Source organism: Natrix helvetica, assembly GCF_964273705.1.
Source record: "Natrix helvetica genome assembly, chromosome: 7".
NCBI classification, from domain to species: domain Eukaryota; kingdom Metazoa; phylum Chordata; class Lepidosauria; order Squamata; family Natricidae; genus Natrix; species Natrix helvetica.
The window spans coordinates 13827629-13854015 of NC_138558.1; the positions used below are offsets into that span (position 1 = coordinate 13827629).

Sequence of the window (26387 nt, forward strand, 5' to 3'; positions counted from 1 at the left end):
GGTGGGGGATGTCGGGGAAGGGGAGATGAACTGCTAGCACAATGAACGCTGTGTCTGGCTTTGGATTGTGTGTGTGTGTTGCCAGGGTTTGTTTTGCCCCTGCTGGATCAGCCCTTAAAATGGTAGCTTGGGGGGGGGGGGCACGGTTTCTGGCGAGCTGGGAATCTGCTGAGTCGGCAAAGATTGGCAAGGCTTTTGGGGGACTCTAAAAGGAGAGAGAGAGATGAGTAAAACGGGAGTAATTACCTCTGGTGACTGTCAAAACAATGGGATGGAAGATGAACTCTTTGGAAACGCTTTCCCTTCATGAGCCTGGATTACTCCTGGGAAGGGAGGCCTTTTTAAATGATTATTAAAAGTGACCATTTTGTGTGTGTGTGGGGGGGGGGGAATCGCCTAGCTAAATAAACGTTTTTGGCTTTTGTGGATTTAAAGGAACATGGATTGAAAGCCCCTGGCCCTTCTCTTCCCTGTTCCTCCATGAAACGAATGAAATCGTATTTTATTCAAAATAGTTTCTTTTCTCCACCACTGTGAGTTGCAAGTGCAGATTTCCAATGTTCCTTCCGGGCTGGAAAACTTAAAAGTTGTGTAATAAGGTGGAGGTGGAGGGAAGGTATGTTAAGGAAAAAGTAGTTACCCCGGTTTTGGAATGGGTAAATCAGTGGGTATTTTCTGTTCTTGGTGGTGGTAGTGGTGGTGAGTCCGGAATGCAGAGAAAATATTGTTGGTAAAAACCAGATGTGGAAACTGGAAGTTGCAACTGAAGTTGGGTGTTTTGCAAAGTTTTGGATCTGCGACTCCGTTTGTCCTCGGCGGAAGGTTTGATATTGGAAGTACAAATTGTTGGCTGCTTTCCAGAATCTTCCAGAGCACTCTAAAGCTTATATAATTTGCCAGCCTCAAAACCTTGGCCGATAAGCACGCAATGGCCTACTTCGGGGGTTGGGGGAGTCGGTTGCAAAAGAACAAGAGAAGTCTACCTTTGTCCGTACCTTTTGGTTGATAACGCTGAACCTAGTTGCATTTTGTGCAGGATGAAACAGATGGGAGCCACAGATTATGTTGTCTGCAGGGAGGGGGGAAAAAAAGTCTTGAGTATATCATGTATATAATGGGAGGGAAGGAGAGCCCTTGCACTTGATTTAAACTGTTTACGAGGCATTTAAAAACTGTTTGATGCCAGAACAAACCATTGAAGGCATTAATGCCGATATCTACGTTGAAAGAGTCACGTCTCCAAATGTTGAGACAGGCGATTCCTTATAATGGTTATATTTTAGGGACAGGGATCAGGAGCCAAGTTGTCTGCTATTATGGGAGATTAAGGTAATCCGAACTAGATTCTAGAAGCAACAACAAATAAAAACAATTGTTATTCTCCTTGCTTTGTGGCAACACTTTTATTTATTTGAAGGATATATTGTAGCATTACCTATTGGGCTGCCTAGTTTTTCTCACAAAGAATTATTGATCGTTGAGAATCAGTGAAAGAACAGTATAAACGAATCATGTCTAATATTTTGGTCACCGAGTGCCCAAACTGGTGTGGGCGTGCTGCAGTGCCGCAAATTTGAAGACAAACTGGCCAGTGTGCAAACTGGCCAGCTCGTCTTCGGTTTCCAGCACACACCTGTGCATTGGCCAGCTGGTCTTCACCCAAAACCCGAAGATCAGCTGGCTGGAATGCACATGTCTGTTTTCAGGCTGTTTTCGAGTTATTTTCAGGCCGTTTTTCTGGCTGCTTTTGGCCTACAAAACGGCTCAAAAACAGCCTGAAAACAACAAAAACGGCCTTCTTTTTGGTTGTTTGGGGGCTGTTTTCAGGCTGCTTACCGGTGCTCCAGTGCCCGTGAAGAGCAGCTGTGCATGTGCGCTCCCAGAAACCAGAACAGCAGCTGGAGAGGGCTCCGTGTGCCACCACTTGGACACGTGCCATAGGTTTGCCATCACGGGTATAAACTAGCATGAATTTGATGGAAGGGTGTGCTTAGTGCATGGCTTCCATTTTAGGATACTTGGTTGGATTGATTCTTGTGAACAAGTTTTTTTTTGGGGGGGGGGTTACCTGGAGCTACCATGTCTATAGGGATTCTTTCCTGAGGAGGGCCCCACTGAATCTTGGGGCGGGGGGAAGACATATTCATGTAATACAGAAAGCCTTGATTGGCTTAACCATGGTTTACTGAATAATCCATAGTGAGCTAGGTCACACAATAGGTTAATCTATGAAACATAGTTTAGTATGTTGGGTTGACATGTTCAGTCACAAACCAATGGAACCACGTCATGCTTTCGCATCTTGTCAGTTGGTATCACCTTTGGGTAGTTAGAGTATATATGTAATCTTCACTCTTAGGCTGAATTTTTGTGTATTTGCACTTGGGGAGTAAGTCCTTCCAAGCAAAGGTGTACATAGATTAAGGTAGCAAATTGTTTGTGCTTCTGTTGGAAAAGAGTCTATGCTTGCTTTCATAATTCTGTACAGCCTCTCGAAGCTGGGTTGGAACTGCAGCTTTTACGAATTCCCTCCCGGTGTGGGTCTTAAAATCCTTGCATATTTGCATAGTACACAACGTACAGTACTAAATCTCCAAAATGTCCCTTCTTTGTACACTAATTGCAGTATGCCATTCAAGAATGTTTATGGTATGCTCATCACCTGTCTTATCAGCTTTCTTCTACCTCTTCCTTCTGCAGTATTGAATAACGTTAGAATGTGGGTAATGACACTCACCCACCATGGTGGCTCAGTGGCTAAGAAGCTGAGCTTGTCGATCAGAAAGGTCGGCAGTTTGGTGGTTTGAATTCCTAGCGCCGCGTAACGGAGTGAGCTCCCGTTACTTCTCCCAACCTGGCAGTTCGAAAATATGTAAAAATGCAAGTAGAAAAATAGGGACCATCTTTGGTGGGAAGGTAACAGTGTTCCATGCGCCCTTGGCATTTAGTCATGCCAGCCACATGACCACAGAAACGTCTTCAGACAGCGCTGGCTCTTCGGCTTTGAAATGGAGATGAGCACCGTCCCCTAGAGTCGGGAACGACTAGCACATATGTGCGAGAGGTACCTTTACCTTTAATGCCAGGAGAGATTGAAGGTAAGGATTAGTGCTTTTTCATTTTTTGTTCTGCTTAAATATAAAAGTTGTGCCATCCTGATTGAATTGAGGAGAGAAAGATCTGTTTGGGGGAACGAGTGGGCTTTGCTTGATATTACTACCAGCAGGAGGATCAAATCACCCCCTCGTGGCATTGGACTTACTGCCTTTTATTTATTTATTAGAGATGTATGCTGCCCATCTTGCTTACAGGTAACTCATTATCTCCCCATCCCCAAATCATCCTTCTGATTGTGATTCTAGGATTCAAACTGAATGTTGTAACCCAAATACAATGCCCAAGATTAATAGATGATGCTACATTCTTTCTTGGATGCAACATGTCATCTACCTGTCTTCAGGTGGCAGCTTTAGGAGGAAGTCCATTAGCAGAATGGTGGCAGTATCCAGATAACTCCATAGTTGCAGTGCCATCAGAGACCTAAAAGGGCACAATAACCTCTGACGATTAAAAAAAAAATGGCTTGACAACCCCATTTTGCCATTCATCTTTCTTGGTTTCTTGCTTTTTTTCTCCCTTTATGGCTTATTTCCCCCCCTCCCCTCAATTAAGTGGACTAATCCACACCTTTACTACTTCATTACCGCTTTACAGAGCTGGCCCTTTCAGTAGCAAGCAGGCAAGTTAGTGTTAATTTGCTTTCAAGCAAATTGTAGGTGTAGGAATGAGTCAGGAGCCAGACAACCAGAAAATTCTAATACCAGCTTGTTTGATCAGATTGTTTGGATTCTGTTTTGTTTTGCTTCGGGACGGAAAGCTATTTCTACCCATTTGGACTGACCTGCTGCCTCGGAGTTCCCTGCACTGTGTAAACTTTGTGTACCATCCTTGGGAAAGCTCAAAACGAAATGCAAATCTTGATATTTAAAGTAACCCCCATGAAAGGGAAGCCTATCTGTTTCTAATGGCCTGGGATTTATTTTCCAAAGCAAAATGTCATCCCTCGCATTTCTAATCTCTTTTCCTCCCTCTTCAATCTTTACCGTGGAAATAGTTTCATGCCTGAAACTAAAATTTGGGAACATCAATCACTGCCTTGTCTCTTGAGGCATTCTCAAAAAGGAACCCATGCTAAAGGTTGTGCAGATACAAACTCTGCACTGTTGAATCTTGAAAATAACCAGCTTACATGCAGTGCATAATTAAGGTAAAGGTAAAGGTTCCCCTCGCACATATGTGCTAGTCGTTCCCAACTCTAGGGGGCGATGCTCATCTCCGTTTCAAAGCCAAAGAGCCAGCGCTGTCCAAAGACGTCTCCGTGGTCATGTGGCTGGCATGACTAAATGCCGAAGGAACACAGAACACTGTTACCTTCCCACCAAAGGTGGTCCTTATTTTTCTACTTGCATTTTTACATGCTTTTGAACTGCTAGGTTGACAAAAGCAGGGACAAGTAACGTTAGCTCACTCTGTTACGCGGCGCTAAGGATTCGAACCGCCGACCTTTCTGATCGACAAGCTCAGCGTCTTGGCCACTGAGCCACCGCGTCCCTTAGCATAATTACTTGAGAGCAAAGTTCACTGCAGGCTGGAATTGCCATTATAGGATGCAGGGTTTTCATGAACTCTTATGAATAAGGCTCGTGTTGGGCATAGCTATACTAAAAATGTATAGAGTTGAGGCTAATGTAATCATATTTTCCTTGTAAAGTTTTTTGTTAACCTTCCATTAAAAACCATCTCGAAAGCATGCTAATTATTTTAAACCATCTTTTTTTTTTTTTTGCAAGGAAATGAGGTTTCATTCTTACATACTGGCTGTAGGTTCTACTGACATAAAAGTAGTTTTTTCAAAAATTCCCTCTTCTGCCTTAATAAGCACCCTGGCAGCTATATCATAGTGAAAGTTTTATAATCTTTTCTTGAGAGGAAAACTTACGATATGGAAACTGATGTTAGACCAATCTGTATTTACAGATAACGGAGCCAAATCAAATGATTTTTAGAATTGTGTTAATTGCACTTCAGAACTCAAGTTCATCACCAGTTTATTCTCAATCCTGGTTCCTGGCACACCACTCCTCATGCAAGGGTACATAAAAAGGGGTACTCTGGGGACTGTCCCAAGGCTAGGAAGGGTCAAATGAAAGAGTTAACCTAAAACTAAGGAGACATTTTCTGATAGTTAGAACAATTAATCAGTGGAACGACTTGCCTCCAGAAGTTGTGGGTGCTCCAAAATTGGAAGCTTTTTGGAAGAGATTGGAAAACCATTTGTCTGAAATGGTATACGCGAGGGGTAGAACTCCTCCAACTTCCTTATTCTGTTAAGTGAATGTCCAGGATCAAGACTGAAGCTGATTTAATTTAATCTGCATCTACAATCGCAGTTTATATTCAGTTAATGTGATTACTCATAATGTATTTAAAAATCATCTAAATAATCATCATAGTCACTTTGAAAAGACACAAGGGCACAAACTCAAGGAACCTTTGCTTCTTGGTTTATACGGTGTATATAGCAGGTTTATACCCTGCTCTACAGCATATACAATGGAGAATACGACTATAGGGCGAGCAATTTTTTCATCATTAATCACAACCTTTCCTCTTGTATGCAAGATTTGGAAGAAATGCTTCCAGATTCAAGAGCTGAGCCCGCAGACTTGGGCACGAATATTTTCCCAGGTTTGGCATGTTGTTCTTTTGGACCAAGTGGGATGTTGGGAATGTAGAGCAGGGGTGTCAAACTCAAGGCCCGCGGGCCACATCTGGCCTGCCGGGTGCTTAGATCTGGCCCGTGGGGCTGCCCTGGAAACAGCAAAGGACTGGCCTGCGGTGGCTCTGCCAGTGAAAACAGGCTCCGTTTTTGACTGCGACAGCCTCCTGCAACCCTCTGCCAGTGAAAACGGAGCTCAGGAGGGCTGTTCAGTTTTTGCTGGCAGAGGATTGCAGGAGGCTGTCGCAGCCTAAAATGGAACTCAGGAGCCCGTTTTCGCTGGCCGAGCGCTTGAGCCACCACAGGTGCCCCTGATACGAGGCCATCCCCCCCCCCTCTGGCTATGCCCACCTCCTCTCCCCGGGCCAAACACAACCTTGATGCGGCCCTCAATGAAATCAAGTTTGCCACCCTGGATGTAGAGAAACTCAAAGCTGCTGGACCAGGATGCAACCTCAGCTGATGGGCGACGAAGATGCTTTGTTGAACAAACCAGCATTTTATTTCGTCCCCTCTGAGGAATGTGCACATGGAGGCAACACCCAGGAATTAGTTGTTATTGATGGATTTCTTACAGAAGCAAATCATAAATGAAATAGTTCTTCATTCATTATTCATTCCTTACGCCTTGCTGCATCGATTGATTTTAAATGTTTCTGAGCCACCTCAAAGGGCAAGAATTCTCCCAGGATAGCTTACAGAAATAAAATGATCTGTTGGTTCAAGAATCTGTGACAAGGTCACTGCCCTATACTGCATGTATGTTCTGTCTTACTCAAGTTGCCATAAACATCCTAGCTAGGCTTATCTGATAGGGAGCCATTTTGGCTGTGGGTTTCATCCCATTGTCCTGGATTTTCCTCTTCCAGGGCAGCCCTGTAAGGGCTAATGCCCATGATCTTGACCAGCGTTTTCATCTCTGTTTTATGGTACTACCAAAGATGAATATTAAAGTCACATAACATTAGTATAGGTTGATTTCTTTAGCCTGTAGACATCAGTATACACCACCTCTAGAACAGTGCATTCAGATCTACTAGGATTTACATATTTTATGCATACATATATAAATGTGTAGAATACAGGAAGCTAAGTTAGCCTGTTCCGCCGTTATTATCTATTCTTATTGGTTATGGTTTTCGGTTTAAAGTCCTCCCCAGTTTTGGCTGGGCTAGTTAGGATTTTCTGTCTGGAAAGCACATGTTTTTGTTATTGGTGTCTAATCCCTTCTCATCATTTTCTGACATTACGGTGACTTGAATAGGTTTCTAAAGGCATCCATGTTTTCAGATTGACTCACAGCAGCTATAGGCTTTAGTTTGTACATTTTATGGGACTGATATTCAGGCCCACTTTTCATATTATGTATCCAAAAACGACCTTTAATAACAGGGAATTAAATTGCCTAGAAAACTGTGGATCTAATCATAGCATCTTAGTAGCAGGACAAGGATAGGAATTGACCAAAGGTTCTTAAAAGTTGGATATTTTAGTATTTGTTGCTCTACATATATGTATATCAAGGCAATTGATAGATGGTCATATATATGCATTTATGTATATATATATATATATATGTGTGTGTGTACACTCAAACACACACACATATAAATATCTAATATATTTATTAATTATATATATATTTCTTATATAATTAAATATCTGCCTCTTTTTTTAAAAAAAATGGATTTCTACTGTAGTTCTTGCATTGCCCGCCACAGAATTCAGCAGGACTTTTTCTGCAAAGTTTGCATAGGCTGCATGTTGTATTGGTTTTATAGCATAAATAGATTAAGTAAATTTCCCAGCCCTAATAATTAGACATTTCTGTGCCTGGCCCTTATCTCTTAAGATTATACTATAGGTATTGCAAAACATTTGCCAGCCTGCATGTTGTGACCTTTGTAAGCGACCCGTAATCAAATTAGCAAACTTCCTAAGTTCCAGTCTCTTCCCACTCTTGAAAAAATATCAGACATTGGAAGCAAGCATTAGACATTTCCAGCCTTCTGAGGCTCATACAAACAGCCTCTTCTTACTCCTTTAGCCACATTTTCCAAATCTTTGCTGGGGGAAAAGAAGGCCCAGGATACTATTATTTCTAAACAATGAAGAAAAAATATAAACGAATAAAAAACAACTTAGGGCAAGGTGTCACTGAAGGCCTGGAGGCTGGATCCAGCCCATGGCATATTTAGATCTGGCCCACAGGGCCACCCTCGAAACACCGGAGAACCAGCCTGCAAGTGCTTCTGCCAGCGAAAAGGTGCTCCCAAGTTCTGTTTTCGGCTGCCACGGCCTCCTGCAACCCTCCCGGAGCTCTGTTTTCACTGGCAGATGATTGCAGGAGGCTGTGGCAGCTGGAAACGGAGCTCAGGAACCCGTTCTCGCTGGCAGAGCGCTCGGGCCACCACAGGCGTCCCTGACACGAGTGACGTCGAGCTGGCCATCCCCCCCCAAAGTCAAACACAACCCTGACGCGGCCCTCAATGAAATAAAGTTTGAACACCCCTGACTTAGGGGGTTTCCAAATGGACAAGATACTGAGGAGCAAAAAATACTGTTCAGCTAGTGTGTTTTTCACTTGTCTTTGGAAGTAAGAAAAAAAATAGTGAAAGAAAGAAATAGTGCCGAAACCTGAGAGGTTACCAATGGAAAACAGTATGTATATCAACCTGCTTCTCAAATAAATTTCTATCATGTAAAGGAGTTTGATCATTGGGAGGAGACATGGGAAAATAAGCAAGCTAAAACCCTGCCAACGTGATTAACATCTTTGTAAAATTCAACTCTGGAAAGTAAAGTATGAGTAATGTAGCACATAGGGATTGATGTCTTTCTACTGGCTTCACTAGTCTTCTAAACATGATATTTTCCAGACGAGTGGTACTACAGCTGGAAAGACTGTTTTTAATGAAGGAAAAACAAATCCAGCTATGTAAGATTAGAAATGGCCACCTTTGTGGGAACACCGAGGTACAAAAGACAAGTTTTCTATTTGCCTCTTCGTGATTTCATTTTTCTTTAGCTCTGTCTTTGCATTCCAGTCCAAGTATTGTTAAGAGTTTTATGTAATTGACTACTGTATCCAGGAAGACTCAGGTTGCTTAACTTGTTTTTGCAATGACAACAGGGCTGGGCACATATTGCTTTGCTCAGGTTTTCTCCATTACGTTCTCTTCCCAAAGAGCAAATATACTATAATAAGCCTTCCTCATTCTGATATCCTTCAGATGTACACACATTTAAAGGACACACATATTTAAGTTCATTGTCCTTTAGGTCAGCGGTCCCAAATCTTGGGCGACAGGGACTGGCTCTGTGGTGCAGGAGTCACCAACCTTTCAGAGCTCAGGGACCACTGAATTTATAATTTTAAATCCTGTGGACCACTGATCTGCCTAATGATCTTCCAGGTGGGCCTGGCTAGGTGGTCATGTAACTGGGCGGGCGTGGCCAACTTGATATCACACACGTCGAGGGGCCTCTACTCACCCCTTCCCTCCCAGCCACTCCTCGCCTGCCCGCCCAGGCTCCTTAGGGCCCTAACAGGAAGCAGTTGTGAGGAAGAGTTGGCAAAACAGCTGGCTCAGCTCAAATTGGATCTGACCAAGGAGGAAGCTCTGCAGAAGCACCTCTCTGAGGACTACGAGCATAGACTTTCCAAGCAGGGAAGACCTGCGGGACTGCAAGGCCAGGTACCAGCATCTGGAGGCTCAGCGGGCTGAGATGGTTAGCCAGTTCCAGGCCATGATTCTGTCCCACTGAAACAAGGCCCTCTAGCTCTTTGCCACCAGCGGCACTTCCCTCCAGCGTTCTCCCAAAGCCCTGCACCAGAAGGCTGAAGCAGACCCCAAGTCAGAATTTTTCCCCCGAAGAAAGACCCCGAAGGGGGGAGACTGTTTGCAGCAACACAGATGTTCATTGCACGTATCTGGCCCAAGGGCCGTACTTTGAGGACTCCTGTTCTCCATAGGGGGGAGTATCCAGGATGGGTTGACCTTGTCCTCCCATTGATTGGGCTGAGTCAGAAAAGCTCTTTGGGCCACGCCCTGGTCACCAGGTACCACCCAGTTATCGACTCAGTCCCTCAACGGGCGGCTGTGATCATCCCAAGCTCCTGGAAATTTTTTTAAAAAGGATTGAACTCATTGTTAACTGGATTGCATTCGCTGCCTCCCTGCCTGAGTGAGTAACTGTCTCTTGGCTGATTCTCTGGCCGGGAAATGAGAGAGAGAGAGAGCACGCGCAACAAGCCCTTCAGGGCAACGCGCAGCCCAGGTTATAAAGAGAGACCTAGGGCACTAATCGAGACTGCGGGTGAGGGGACGCTCCCCTGGAAGCCCCGGGAAGGCAGTCACATCAGAGAGGCTCAGCTGGCGCCGGAGGACCACCAGTTGGTGACGGCTGCCGTGGAGGATGGTTTTTCCGCCGACTGAGGCGGTACAGTTTCGTGTGCTGCCTGGATCTCGCACATGCGCAAATGGGACTTTGCTCACTTGTGTGGCCTGGTTCCTGGTGGGCCACAGACTAGTGTCGGTCAGCAGACTAGGGCAGGGGTGTCCAAACTTGGCAACTTTAAGACTTTGCTGGCTTTAAGCTCTGCTGGCTGGGGAATTCTGGGAGTTGAAGTCCACAAGTCTTAAAGTTGCCAAGTTTGGACACCCCTGGACTAGGGGTTGGAGATCCCTGCCTTAGTCAGAGTTCAGTGAGTAACTTCTGAAGGGCCATGGATTTCCCACTTTTATGGGGAAATCTTGAAGGAACAGTAGATTAATCATTTCCTTGTTGTCCTTATATTCTTGAGATAACCTCATTGATTCAGTTCCTACTGAGAATGTTTATATATGTGTGGGTGTGAGTGAGTGCACACAACCTACTTTCCAGTCAATTAGAGTCAAGCTCCACTCCAGAAATTATCTTTTTTGTAACTTTTAGATTCCCAACAATCTGGGATAGTTTTTTTTTTTTTTTTTTTTGACTTCAGTTGAAGAAGTCGTACAGATCTTTGGAATTTTACCATTATTTCCTTTAAACCAAAATATATATCAAGAAAACATCTGTCTCAGGGTTTTGCCTAACAACAGCAGCAGCAGCAGCAGCAGCAGCAGCAGCAGCAGCAGCAGCAGCAGCAGCCTCGAACAATGAAAATGAAAAAAGTTGATGAGTTATACGTTCATTTTCTGTAAATGAAAGGGTGCTGGGACCTGCCCTGGCCATTCTGAAACTCTCATTTTCCCTTTGAGATGGCACCTGATAAGATGCTTTTAAATTACAGCATCCATTATTTCCATTCCACCTCTGCTGTGATCCACAATGATGAGAAGTTTCAGTCCTAGACATACAGAGAGTGCCAAGTTGTTGATGACTGGTTTCTTCCTGAGAACAACATTTTGTGGTTTATATCAAAATGATCACATACTATTTCAGGCTGGAGGAATTTAGTTGAGGAACAAAACAGTTTCTCGAGTTCGGGAAGCTATTTTCATGAGAAAAGATTGAAATAGGAGGCGTCTGGTCTTCATGACTTTTCTGCTGTGTGTATGTGCTGGTTCTAAGGTAACATTTAACATATAGGGGTGTCAAACTCAATTTCATTAAGGGCCGCATCAGGGTTGTGTTTGACTTCCGGGTGTGTGTGTGTGGCTGGGGTGGCCATTGCCAGCTCGACATCACTCATTGAGGCTCCGTTTTTGGCTGCGATGGCCTCCTGCAGCTCTCTGCCAGCGAAAACGGAGTTCGGGGGGGCCCTCCGTTTTCACTGGCAGAGGGCTGTAGGAGGCCACCGCAGCAAAAAACGGAGCCCGGAGGGCTGCATGTGGCCTCCCTGAGCTTCATTTTTGCTGGGAGATGGCTGCAGGAGGCCATCACGGCAAAAACAGAGCCCGGGAGGGTGATGTGTGGCCCTCACGAGTTCTGTTTTGGCTGACAGAAGCACTGCGGGCCAGTCCTTTGCTGTTTCCAGGGTGGCCCCGTGCACCAGATCTAAGCACCCAATGGGCAGAATCCGGCCCGTGGGCCTTGAGTTTGACACTCCTATTATAGATAAACGTGGGGGAATTGTAAAGATTGCAGATCATGCACATTGAATTTCAGATTCAGGTGTTCATGTGATCGTTTGTTCAGAAATAACAATACATTTCTCAGCGTCCAACAATTTCATTCTCTGCGTTATTGAGAGACCCGTTTGATAAACCAACCTAATAAACAATGAAACCTCACCATCATCTAGATAGCGGCAATAACACAAATGCTCTTGTTGATAACAGTTGATATTAATCGCACAGTCAACAAAACAGTATTGAGTAACACCAAAATTGTTTCCTGAAACACCAGAGAAAATGATAAGGCCTTCACCAGAAAAATCAAACGATTGGCCCTAGGTTACCTGTATAAGGAGGGTATTTTAAGATGAACCCTTTCTGATGTGACTTTAATTCTCTGTTTTTAAATGGCTCAAGGGTAAACTGGGTTTGAAGAGATAGTGAGAGAAGATTTGGAATAACCAGCCCTCTTTGACTGGAAGAACGTTTATTGTCTGGAATCCTTTCTAGTATGAACAGACTGCAATGGAAACTGCAATCCTAGCAAATTACTTCCTTCCTTTCTGCCTTATACACCCTGCTCTGCTAGTTTTGTTGTCACCTTCAGCAGTAGTCTTTAAAAAACATTCTCTGGCTCATCCCTTGCTCATTTGTTGGCTTTCTATCGTAATCCATGTGCCCCTGCTTGACTTTCACATCTGCAAAATGAGCCTTGTGCATCTTTGCTTTGTTCCCGCAGATAAACGCAAACACAATTGATTATTATATAGAGATGTATACCAGAATGAAAATCTGGGGGTGGGTGGGCATTTTTGTTGTGCACAACTCTTCATGACCCCATGGACCATAAGGTAAAAGTTCCCCTCGCACATATGCGCTAGTCGTTCCTGTACTCCAGGGTGCCGTGCTCATCCTCGTTTCAAAGCCGAAGAGACAGCACTGTCCGAAGACGTCTCCGTGGTCATGTTGCTGGCATGACTAAATGCCGGAAGGTGCACGGAACACTGTTACCTTCCCACCAAAGGTGGTTCCTCCTTTTGTACTTGCATTTTTACATGCTTTCGAACTGCTAAGTTCCCAGTATGCGCATGCACAGAACTGCCAGAAGAAAAGAACAGCTAAGAAATCAGGGTCGACTTGGTAGTAAGGCCACAGGTGGACGGTGAATGGCCCCTCCCATAGGAAATAAAAGAGGAGCGAAAGGGGAGTGGGCTTTTGCAGGAAACAAATCGTTCATTTGTTCATTCGTTTCAGAAGTGTGAAGATCTGTCTGTGAATCTCAGAGACTCTGGGCCAAGTCTTTCCTTGCACTGCACTGTGTTTGGAAAATATTTGCAGGGCAGCCTTCCAAGCTAGATAAGGTCTGTGGTCATAAATTCACCTTTAAAAGACCAAGCCTTTGTTGAATGTCAATGAGAGGAATTCACATTCATTTAATAAAATGGACCAGGAAGCTGCTTCGTGCTTTTTGGGGAAGCCTAGGTCAGAACAAGAACAGATTTTGTCAGGCTGGCTAAATTAAGCAAGATTTATTACTCTTCAGAACATAATGAGATATCTTTGGGTCTTTCCAAGTTATAAATCACGTGGTGAAGTGTTCTTCCCCAAGTGTTAGCATGCTGCCATAATACCCTATCCCAGTTAGCAAGCTAGACTCCAGAGTGCCAAGCGAGTGTGTCAGGTGCTAAGTAGTATTTTAATTTCATAGCTGGAAAGACTGATTTAAGTTCTGATCTTCAGAATAAATGTCAGGATTTTGTCACCTCGGAGAAAAGTGTGAGATAATTGCCTTCTAGCAGGCTTGTAAAAATAAAGTATATTAATGCAGATATAATTTTCTACCAAGTCTTTCTTTTAAAGTAGGTAATCATTATGTGGGATTTTGGGTTTTCTTTGAAGGAGGGGGGGGGGGAATTGAAAAAAAAAATTCCAGGGCAAATTCAAACAATGTTGTCTTGCATAAAAAGATAGCATGTAATTTCTAGAAGATAAACTGCCAAGAACTCAACTCCCAAAGGGGTATTTATCAGGACATAAGTACCACCGGATATACTTCAATCTGTTTTTAGCTCTTTTTAAACACGCATGCAATTGCCGTTTTATCAACTTGCTTTTAAGAAAAAAGAAAAGATGACAGGCTAAACGTTTGATAATTTGCTTTGATCCCTGCTAGTCTCCCACTTGTTCAGTTGTGGCGTTCGTGATAGCAATTCCCAAGCAGACCGTTTAAACTGGCCTTCTTTCTTTTGCGGTTTTCCTGTTTTAAAAACACACGAGATAGCTTTTTTTCCCCTCCTCTTTCTTTCAATTTGTAAGATTTTCTGCTATCTTTCATGGCTCCCTTGGGTTTCGTTTTGGTCTTTTCTGCCTGCTTGTAAGATCTGGAGGTTTCTGGAAGTTTTAAAAAGTAGTGACAGCCATCTGCTGCGTTTTACCCTCACTTTCTCCTCTTCTAATTCTGTAGAAGGGGAATAGATCGGGACAGAAGTGAATCATCTGGTTTCTGGAAAATGTCTTTAACTGGAGACCACAACGTCCTTTGCGGGGAGGTGAACTTGTGAGTAAAATGGGAAATTTTGAAGGGCCGTCTTGCTTCTGTATATTCCTGATAAGGCCTCCGCCCCTCAGGCTCATGAGAAGTTGATGGTAGTTTACTTAGGAATAGGTGACTTTCTTCAGGGTTAAAAAAGAGACATGACATTTCCTGGTGTTTTTTTTTTTTTTTAAGCAGGAGCTTTTTTTCCCACAGGAAAGAAATTCAACACCCCCCCTCCCTCAATGGCTAAGTTTGTAGACAGCCATTCTGGAGTTTTAAATGGAATTATTTGAAGGAATGGCAGGAAGGAAGCTTTATAAACTGGAGGGTCAAAAGAACAATATATAGTATCTAGCCCAATGCTTTTTCATGCCTGAAATTCCTTTATAGGACAATTGATTTAATCTCAATAAAAGACGGTAGAACAGTCTTTTCCTGATTTGTTATTGTCCAGATTTTTGGACAACTACTCCCATGATTCCATGCCGGTGGAATGGTACATCTGATGGGCACCAAGGATGGTATCTATAGATGCAGTAGAACTCACTAGCATCATGTTGCCTACTTGTTGGCTGCTGCAAGTTCACATATGTTTGGGCGATCCTTTGGCTAAGGATCTGCCCAGTTGGTGAACCCGCAAATCCCACCCCTGGCTGGCCCCTCCCCCCCTACCGTTCCCCTCCCAGGAGGCCTGTTTGGAATGCCAGGTATAATAATAATAATAATAATAAATTTATTTCTTAGCCGCACCCTCTCCCGAAGGACTCGGGGCGGCGTACAATAAAACACATAAAAAACAATATGGACAATACACACACAGAATAAACGAACACGCGTACATGGAGGAGGTATGAAGATAAGAAAAGACAGTTAAAACATAGTTTAAAATCCCCTAATAAAAGGTAAGCGCAGTGCCCGCGTGGAGGCTCGGAGAAGGGGGAAAACAGGCTTCCCGGAAGCTCCAGAAGGCAGGAAAGGGGCTCGTTTCCAGCCTCTGGAGCCCGAGGAGGCTGTTTTCACCCTCCCGGAGGCTCAGACAAAGCTTCTGGAGCCCAGGAAGGGGGAAAAGCCCCCCCCCCCTGGCCTTGGTCTGGAGGCTGGCTAGGCTAGGCCACGCCCACTCAGCAACCGGGCAGGGAACCCGTTGCTAAAATTTTTGAATGCTTACAGCCCATACAACATCTAAGAAAGTTACCTGTAACTGTCTATGTGTGTGTGTATGTGTGTAGGTGCGCACACATGTAAAGGACATGACAGGCGAGGTAGTGTCTTTAAGTGAAGCAACTACACGAGGGGTGCTATCACAGCGTCACACAATGTATCAGGACTCTCTCTCTCCCCCCCTTTTTGCTAAACTGGGCATGGGCGTGGCCAGTGCTTGACGCATCCAGCCGAAGGGTTGGGAGATTGATAGCCCTGAATTAGACAATAGGAGCCATGGTGATGCAGTGGTTAGATTTCAGTATTGCAGGCTAACTCATTGCTCACTGTCAGGAGTTCGATCCTGACCCGCTCCAGGGTGACTCAGCCTTCCATCCTTCTAAGACTGGTAAAATGAGGACCCCAGTTTGTTGGGAGCAGTAGGCTGACTCTGTAAACCTCTTAGAGAGGGCTGTAACAGATACCCCCAACTTTTTAGGCACCAGGGACTGGTTCTGTGGGGAGAGGTTTTTCTGCGGACTGGAGGGGACATGATTCTGCATCCCACGGATGGGGCTTTGCTTGTTTGTGTGACCCGGTTTCTGTCATGCTACGCCCCAGTGCTAGTCCATGGATTGGGGGTTGGGGACCCCTGATGTATACCGTAAGTCTAAATGCTGTTCCTATATTGAGGTGGAGGGTTGTGCAAAGCTTTGAAGATTAGAAGCCCTGTTGAATGTTGGTAATGAAGCACCAGCTCTCCAAAAGCTTATGTATACCTGCCAGGTTTTAAATACTGAGGATTTAAGCAAATCTCTGTGGAGCAAATCACCTGTATGGCAGCATCTTTCCTTCCACCTGGGATCACATTCTAACCAGGAGAGTTAGACTCCAGTTTCCATAATTCCCAGCGATCTACGGAGTTGTTGTTAAGGCTCACAAAATGGATAAAGGGGTTTGCAGACTTAAGGCTCTTGGGAAGTAGTTCTGCACCATAAACAAATCATTCAGAAACTAGTTTTGGTGTTGTTGTTTATGAGTGTGCTTCATTTTCCCAGTGTTTTAAAAAATAATTAAAAGGTGAAGACTGAGATTGGATGGGTTTGGAGGTGATGGAATAGATGTCTGAATATTATGGAGACCAACAAATGAAAAAGTTTAAAAATGACTTGAAAAACACCATAGAAAACAGTTCCATAATGTTCCCAAGAAAAACTTAAAAACGGGCATAATCACTTTTTCCCACTAACTTAGAACAGTCGCTAAATGAACTGTTGTAAGTCAAGGACTACCTGTAACTTCAAACATTTAGGTATAAGCTATAGTTTATGGCACAACATTATTTGAGAAAATGTGCCATATTTTTCAGAATATAAGACACACCTTCCCTCCCCCCCCCCCCCCGCGGAAAAAGAGGGTGAAAATCTGGGTGCATCTTATACACCGAATACAGCATTTTTGGCCTCCCAAAAGCCCACCCCCTTGACAAAAATGGACGTGCAGAGGGTTTGGAGGCCTGCAAAGTCATCCTTGGGACTGGGAAGGGCAAAAACGAGCAAAAAAAGGTCATTTTTTGCTCGTTTTTGCCCCTCCCCCAGCTCCCAGGAGCACTCTACAAGCTGCCCAAAGCTGGTTTTTTTGCAAAAGGGGGCCCATTTTCGCGAAAAATGGGCTGTTTTTTTGCTCCTCTCCCAGCCCCCAGGAGCACTTTGCAGGTCTCTCAAACTCTCTGCATGCCCCATTTTTGACAAAAAACGAAGCACATAGAGGGTTTGGGAGGTCTGCAGAAGTTTTTAAACTTCTTTTTAAAATATACCTCTTCAAAATCCTGGTGCGTCTTGTACTCTGAAAAATACGGTATTTAAGCCAAATCGTGGCTTAGCCAGATACGTAATTCCGGCTGCTTGTTTAAAGGAGATGTAGAGTGAATTATGCTTTTTTTTAAATACATTGTTGTAATGACATTGTTTGTGTTGTGTAAGGTCTGCTAATAAAATAGCTCTTTAGAATATTGATGGTTACATTAGATCAGGGGTGTCCAAACTTGGGAACTTTAAGACTTGTGGACTTCAACTCCCAGAATTCTGGGAGTTGAAGTCCACAAGTCTTAAAGTTCCCAAGTTTGGACACCCCTGCATTAGATAAAGCACCCCGGTTACTTTGAGACTTTCTGGCCAGAATTGTTGCCAGACTTCAGGAGGCGATGGATTTTGCAAAAACCAGCTCCTTTCCTCTTTGACAAACAAAATGTTAATGTTTGACTTACCCAACAAGACCACAGTCCATTCTTGGAATTGTAAATAATTTCTGGCCAGAATTGTTGCTCCTGGTTTTCTATATAGAGAGAAAGAAAAAAAAAAAAGCTCACTTGTGATGCAAAAGGCCTGTGAATGAGCTGTATATACAATTTCCAACTTGGAGGACGTCCAGAGGGGTCATTTTACCTAACCTCAAGCTCAGAGGAACATTTTGTACATCGCCATTTCTGTCCTGTGCATCTACTGACATTTCTACCAATCAACTCCCACAGCCTGGCTTCTCACCGAAGCCCAGAACATAATTAATTATATTTTATGAGATTAGTCTCTTCAAGCCAAGAATGAAAATTTCAAGATCTGAAACAAATGCATTCCTCTGCGTCAACAGTTGGGACGTGACAACTTTTTTCCAGATGTTTACTCCAGTTAAGACTCTCCCAAGTTCTGTATTGTTCGAAGAACTTTGGTTTCCTATCTTTTTTTATTGCATTGCTTGTGTGTGTGTTTGTGTGCTCACGTGTGTATTTATTGTGGGCTACACTTAATTTAATGCGGGACATGGTGGCTCAGTGGCTAAGATGCTGAGCTTGTCGATCAGAAAGGTTGGCGGTTTGGCGGTTCGAATCCTTAGCGCCGCATAACGGAGTGAGCTCCCGTTACTTGTCCCATTTTCTGCCAACTTAGCAGTTCGAAAGCATGTAAAAATGCATGTAGAAAAATAGGGACCACCTTTGGTGGGAAGGTAACAGCGTTCCGTGTGCCTTCGGCGTTTAGTCATGCCGGCCACATGATCACGGAGGCGTCTTCGGACAGCGCTGGCTCTTTGGCTTTGAAATGGAGATGAGCACCGCCTCCTAGAGTCGGGAACGACTAGCACATATGTGCTAGCGGAACCTTTACCTTTACTCTTAATTTATCCAACCATTGGCTGCCTACTGCTTGAACTCTGTACAGCTGACAATCGTGCAAACACTGTACAGGTAGTCCTCGACTTACAACCACAATGGAGGCCAAAAATTTCTGTTGCTAAGGCAAGGCAGTTGTTAAATGAGCCATGGGCCATTTTATGACCTTTTTGCCACGGTTATTAAGCAAATCACTGCATTATGTGGGTCATTAAGCTTCCCCCATTGACTTCCCTAGGAAGGTTGCAAGTGATATTCTCAGGATCCCGAAAGGCTGCAACCATTGTAACTACATGCTAGTTGCCAAGGCTTGGAACTTCAATCACATGACTGTCGGGATGCTACAATGGCCCTAAGGGTGAGAGGTGGTCTTAAGTCACTTTTTTCGGTGGTGTAACTTTGAACAGTCATTAAACAAGTGGTTGAAAGTTGAACTTCTATAGAGCCGTGATGGCAAACCTATGGTATGTGTGCCTCAGGTGGCACACAGAGCCATGTCAGCTGATTTTTGGGCCTTCTGGGCCCACCAGAAGTCAGGAAACAGGCTGTTTTTGGCCTCCGGTGGGCCTCCAGGGGTGGGGAAGGCCGTTTTCGTCCTCCCCAGCCTCCTAGAAAGACTCTGGAGCCTGGGGAGTGCAAAAAACGGACCTTCCGGTCCAACCGAAAGTCTGCAAATGGGCCCTTTTCATCCTCCAGAGGCCCTCCGGAGGGTGGGGAAGGCCTTTTTTGCCCTTCCCAGGCTCCTAGAAAGGGTCTGGATCCTGGGGAGGGCGAAAAATGGATCCACCATGTCATCACATGCCAAAAGTGGGAGGAGTGCCGGGGGGGTCGCATGCGTGGGGGGTGGGCGCATAAAATTATGGGTGTGGGCATGTGCACGCACAATTCCCCCGTGCTCTCCCCGCTTTTGGCAAGCGGTGGCAAAAAGGTTAGCCATCGCTGCTACAGAGGTTCTCAGTCAAAAAAAAAAAGAAAAAAAGAAAGTCCAGTTTGCCGCCTGAAAAAAGCGCCTTTGGGTTGAAAGTTGAGAACTTTAATTTGCTATCGTCAAATTAAAACAGAAAGGCATCTCGGGAAACCTTCATGTTGGTGTTTGATGTCATAGAGATTCTGCTCAGAGATGGCCCTGCCTCAGGAGTGTCCTGCTGAATGTTATCAGGGTGGGGTGACATCAGGATGGCCTCATGATAACATTCAGGAAGGCAGTCGAAACTTCCAGAGCGAGAGTGCTGCTACCAAGAAGCTCAGCCTCTCCTCCTGCCAGTCTCCATCTTGATTATACTATGTGAGCAGATTTCACCTGGAGGAGACAGTGCCAGAGGTAACAGGAACAATGGCCAACATCTCAAATCGGGCCCAGAAATTGTTCCTTTGTTAAACTAGTCCCAACCTGGCATTTTTATACTGTGCTATCTATAGCTTAAGGCAGGGATGTCAAACTTGATTTCATTGGGGACCACATTGTGTTTCACCTTGGGGGCTGGGGGAGGTGTGGCCAGATGGGCATGGCCAGCTTGACGTCATTTGTCTCGGGAGACGCCTGTGGTGACCTGAGCATTCTGTCAGCGAAAATGGGCTCCCAAGCTCCATTTTCGACTTTGACGGACTCCTGCAGCCCCTCTGTCAGTGAAAATGGAGCTTTGGGGGACCATGCTTGGCCCTCCCGGGCTCCATTTTTGGCTGTGCTGGCCTCCCAGGCCACACACACACACACACACACAGAGACCTGGGCTCCGTTTTTGCTGGCAGAGGGTTGTGTGCAGCCTTCCCCAGCTCCGTTTTCTCTAGCAGAGGCACCACTGGCTGGTCCTTCACTGTTTCCAGGGTGGCCCTGCGGGCCAGATCTAAGCGCTCCACAGGCCGGATGTGGCCTGTGGGCCTTGAGTTTGACACTCCTGACTTAAGGTTTTACACTCAAGGGCAACCCCTTATGAATGAACTGCAATAGTCTATGAGATAAGCCAGGAGTGTCCAAACTTGGGAACTTTAAGACTTGTGGACTTCAACTCCCAGAATTCCCCAGCCAGCCAGCATGGCTGGCTAGGGAATTCTGGGAGTTGAAGTCCACAAGTCTTAAAGTTCCCAAGTTTGGACACCCCTGAGATAAGCTATAGTTCAGTTTCTTCGGTATACTGCTTTTTGTTGACTATTTGAACTTTGGCACGAGGGGGCTTATTTTTATTAGATTATAGATAGGCATAAAATGTGAAGATGTTTATTGGGACATCAACTGAGAAGCAACACAATACAATTAGTCCTCAAGTTATGGCCATTTGCTCAGCGACCGTTTGAATTTATAGACCAGGCCTCAAAAGTTCTATTTACTTTCGCTCCCCCAGAGTACTATAAGACATGGAATAGGTGGTATAATTGTTTTGAAAGAGATGTAAAATTAATGTGTAATGAATACGTAGAAAATATAACAAAAGGAGATGGTATATATTCAGCAGTGCAATTTTAATGGGGCTCAAGGTTGACTCAGCTTTCCAGCCTTCACAGGTCGGTAAAATGAGGATCCCGATTGTGTTAAGCCTCCCTGAGAGGTGCTGTAAAGCACTTTGGGGCAGCATATGAGTCTTAATTGCAATGTCCCTTATGAGAAGCAAAATCAATGGAGAATCCAGATTCACTTAACAACTGTGTGACTAATTTAATCAATGATATAATTCACTTAACAACTTGGCAAGAAAAGTCATAAAATGGGGCAAAAACTGACTTAACCAATGTTTCACTTAGCAACATAAATTTTGGGCTCAATTGTGGTAGTGATTTGAGGACTACCTGTATTTATTTAAAACCAGCGGCCTCTTTTTATGATTTATTTATTTATCTAAAACATTTATATAACCTGTATCATATATATACATACATTCTATGCCCTCTTTTTCTCAGCATCCAATACCCCTTGTCTCCTACCCAGGCCTCCTGTGCCTTCTGTGGCATTCCTCCCTCTTCCCTCTTTAATGACGCACACATCCTGAGTTAAGGCAACAACTGTGTCTGTCTGGATTGCCATTGTTAAGCGAAGTAGTCTCAATTGCAGTCATAATTCAAGGACTCCCTGTACGGTAGTAACATTCTGGCTTTTTTCCTTTAACTTTTTTTTCAGGATAATTTTGTCTTGAATCTTGGCTCAACCCAGTACACCTCTCTTAATTTGAGGAAAGCTTCTCTGTAGGTTATTATTATTATTATTATTATTTTATCAACAAGTTGTATCCTGTACAATTAATTAAATATTGTGATTCTAAGATTCCTGCTTGTAATTGCAACTGATAGTTGTTTCAGTTGTTGGCAAAAAACAGCCGTGTTCCTCTCTTGTTCCCGACTCTTCGTTAATAAGAGAGTGATTAATACAGTGGCAACGGATGTGGCACTTCTGGTTTGTGCTTTGACCTGCTTTGTAAATCACTGAACCAAGATACCTGGGGTATAGATTGGCAGTTGGAGTAACTCATCAGTGGAAAATCCTGAGAAACAGCATTTAGTTGATGCCTCGGCTTAGTGATGCTTGTTAAGATACTTTATTTTCAAAATGCCAAGGCAGTCCAGGACAGACCAGGGTGAACCTGTTCTTCTAAAGCATGGAGTTAATGTTCAGTTTTCCTGTTTATTATCTCAGTATTTAATCTTTTGAGTCTATTAAAGGTAAAGGTTCCCCTCGCACATATGTGCTAGTCGTTCCCAACTCTAGGGGATGGTGCCCATCTCCGTTTCAAAGCCGAAGAGCCAGCGGTGTCCAAAGACATCTCCGTGGTCATGTGGCCGGCATGACTAAATGCAGAAGGTACTCGGAACGCTGTTACCTTCTCACCAAAGTGGCCCCTATTTTTTATACTTACATTTTTTACGTGCTTTCAAACTATTAGGTTGGCAGAAGCTGGGACAAGTAACGTGAGCTCACTCCATTACGCCGCACTAGAAATTCAAACCACTGAACTGCCATCTTTTCTGATCGACAAGCTCAGCGTCTTAGCCACTGAGCCACCGTATCTCACCGCGACCCTATTACAGCTGCCTCTTCCAACCTGAAGAAGGACTGCAATGCTCATAATCCACAATGATCACATATCTTGGGTTTGTAAAACTCCCAATTCAGCTCAGAAAGTACCATGCTGAGGAAGGTTGAACAGGTGGCCCTCGACTTACGACCTCAATTGAGCCCAAAATCTCTGTTCTTAAGTAAGACATTCGTTAAATGCCCGATTTTACAGCTTTTCTTGCCCCAGTTATTATGTGAATCACTGCGGTTGATAAGTTAATAGCCTGGTTGTTAAGTGAATCTGGTTTCCCCATTGACTTTGCTTGTGAGAAGGTCACAAAAGGGTGCCAACATGATCCTGGGACATCGCAAAGGTCGTAACTATGAATCAGTTACCTAGCATCTGAATTTTGATCATATGATCACGAGGATGCTGCAAAGATCATAACTGAAAACCAGTGCCGTTGTAACTTTGCATGGTCACTAATCGAACTGCTGAAAGTCGAGGACTACCTGTTTTAGGGTATTTCAGCTATTCATTAGAGCATTTCAATGGCTTTGGCTGCCGTCTGCTTGGAAGAAAACAGTAGTTACTCTTAAATAAAAAGTAGTGCTTATTTCTGTTTATTGTTGCACCAAATGTCCTTCATCAATTTCCATAGCACCCCAGGTTTTTTTACTCTCACATATAGTTCTTGTTTTTCACTTTGATGATTTCAGACTGAGTGATAGTTTGAAAAGAGCCACACATTGACGAATGACGTATGCTTAAATTTGTAACTTCATCTGTTCACTGTGATAAAGTTGAGCAAGAAAGTTGTATTACGGATTTGGAATGTACTTCTCTTAATTCCCTTGGTGTCATTGCAATTAGTCCAGGTGTCCATATTGTATTAGCTCAAGGATTTCTATGTTTATTGAGAGCCAAGCTTCCCAAATAGAGAGGAACAGGAGCCAGATATCAGTGTTTAAGTGGATAAATAAATGCCTCAAGCTTATGTTTAGAGTGAGTTCGCTTCAGCCAGTTCAGTTGTATATGACTAAATCTGGATTTATCTTAGAGTCTATGGAGATTCTCAGCCATCCAGGTCATGGTTGTCCCAAAGGTGCTTTTTTCAAGAGGCAACTGGACTTTCTGGTTTTTCCTTGAAGGCGTTTCGCTTCTCATCCAAGAAGCTTCTTCAGCTCTGACAAGATGGTGGGGAATGGAAGGATTTATTGGAAGAATCCTTCCATTCCCCACCATCCAATCAGAGCTGAAGAAGCTTCTTGAATGAGAAGCGAAACGTCTTCAAGGAAAAACCAGAATTTCCGGTTGCCTCTTGAAAAAAATCACCTTTGGGATTTACCTCAGAGCTTTCCATATTAGATATATAGGATGTGTATAAACCACTGTTTTCCAATCAAAAGGCAGAGAGGATGATTTCAACTAAGTTTCTGGGTCCATTTTGGAGAAATTCGATGCATGTTTCTTTATATCGGTCAGATACATTATTTGGAAATTGGGCGGTGCCTAAATTGCATGAATAAATGTACGAGCCCAAATGTAGGGATGAGGGAAATTGTAGCCCATTGTGTTGAGAAGATGCCTTATCTGGAATCCTAGCTTAATCATTTGAAAAATGTTTCTCTGATTCAGGAAATTACATCACTTCCTGTCACTGTATTGGGTGGTGACTAATTGTTGTAGCCAGATTCTTGGTAATTTACATAACATCTGTATTTCTTAGGGCTGTGCAAATACTTTGACAAAAGGGCTTCAGGAAAGCAGGCAAATGTACGAAGTTCCTCTCTTTGAATCATTAAAGCAGACACATCTTTTTCGAGGCTTGTGCTACTGTTTCGAAAGCTGCTTCTACAGCTTCCCATTTGTCTACACCAGGAGTGTCAAAAGTGGCGGCCTGCATCATGTGCAGGCCACACCCACCTCAGCTCCGCGAATGGGAAAAACATGAAACGTCATGTGATGGCAATGTAACGCCATAAGTTTGACACCTGTGGTTTACACCCAGAACCACATTGTTTCATATTTTTTCCTAGGGATTGGAGGAGTGTAAGAAACTACCAACTAGCAATTTACTAAGAGAATCACTTGCTGGTCCATTGCTGGCTGGGGAATTCTGAGAGTTGAAGTCCATACATTTTCAAGTGATCAAGCTTGACAAACATTGCCATAACTATCAAATTTGCAGATGATACCAAGCTGGCAGGAATAGCCAACACTCCAGAAGATAGGCTTAAGATACAGAAGGATCTTGACAAACTTGAACATTGGGCACTATCTAATAAAATGAAATTCAATGGTGAAAAGAGTAAGGTTCTACATTTAGGCAACAAAAACGGAATGCACAGGTACAGTATAGGTGATACCTTACTCAGTAGTAGTAACTGTGAAAGGGATCTTGGAGTCCTAGTGGACAACCATTTAAATATGAGCCAGCAGTGTGCAGCAGCTGCCAAAAAAGCCAACACAGTTCTAGGCTGCATCAACAGAGGGATAGAATCAAGATCACGTGAAGTGTTAATACCACTTTATAATGCCTTGGTAAGGCCACACTTGGAATACTGCATTCAGTTCTGGTTGCCACGATGTAAAAAAGATGTGGAGACTCTAGAAAGAGTGCAGAGAAGAGCAACAAAGATGATTAGGGGACTGGAGACTAAAACATATGAAGAACGGTTGCAGGAACTGGGTATGTTTAGCTTAAGAGAAAGAAGGACTAGGGGAGACATGATAGCATTATTCCAATATCTCAGAGGTTGCCACAAAGAAGAGGGAGTCAAACTATTCTCCAAAGCACCTGAGGGTAGAACAAGAAGCAATGGGTGGAAACTAATCAAGGAGAGAAGCAACTTAGAACTGAGGAGAAATTTCCTGACAGTGAGAACAATTAATCAGTGGAACAGCTTGCCTCCAGAAGTTGTGAATGCCCCAACACTGGAAGTCTTTAAGAAGATGTTGGATAGCTATTTGTCTGAAACGGTATAGGGTTTCCTGCCTAGGCAGGGGGTTGGACTAGAAGACCTCCAAGGTCCCTTCCAACTCTACTATTGTATTGTATTGTATTGTATTGTAACTATATCTGTAATCAAAACTATCTTGTTATCTTAACTATAAATCTATATCGCTTATGCCTCCTACCATTCAGAGGTAATCATTTAAAGTTGTGATTATTTATTTTTCTCCGTAGTTGAATGTCTTCTGGATATTTTTGCATCAGAAAATGAAAAGTTGTGCTGCATGCTGCATTAGAAATTCACATCCAACACACAGCTGTTGCTTCTCTTCCTGTTTCACATGATTAAGAGCCTAAATTACTTGGCTCCTCCTCATGGTCCGGGATAGATTTGGCTACCTACCTACCTACCTACCTACCTACCTACCTACCTACCTACCTACCTACCTACCTATCTCTTGTAATGAGCTGTTGTAATTCCACATAGGGATGTATTCTGCTCATTACCTATTAGAGCATAAAATGCTTAGGATTTGAAATACAGATAGGCTTCGACTTACAACAGTTTGTTTAGTGATGGTTTAAAGTTACAACAGCACTGAGAAAAGTGACTTAGGAACATTTTTTATACACTTATGACCATTTGTAGCATCCATGTGGTCATGTCATTCAAATGTGGATGCTTGGCAACAACATAAATTTGGGGCTCAATTGTCACAAGTCCAGGACCACCTGTATTCAAGCTTGACCAACTTGGATAAATTTCACATTCAGTTATTCTCATCT

The 26387-nt window shown here is 43.7% G+C and overlaps 1 protein-coding gene across 5 annotated transcripts in view; it reads left to right on the forward strand.

Annotated features, from left to right (window-relative positions):
* The window catches only part of AFF1 (ALF transcription elongation factor 1), a 188799-nt gene that overhangs the window by 26832 nt on the left and 135580 nt on the right, over window positions 1–26387 (forward strand). Inside the window, exon 1 of one of the 5 annotated variants that reach the window (XM_081960193.1) lies at window positions 511–664. The exons of the other annotated variants lie outside the window; for them this stretch is intronic. The gene's annotated coding sequence lies outside the window, so the exon portion shown is untranslated. Of the gene's footprint in view, window positions 1–510; window positions 665–26387 lie in introns of those variants that run through there. 5 annotated transcript variants of the gene reach the window in all.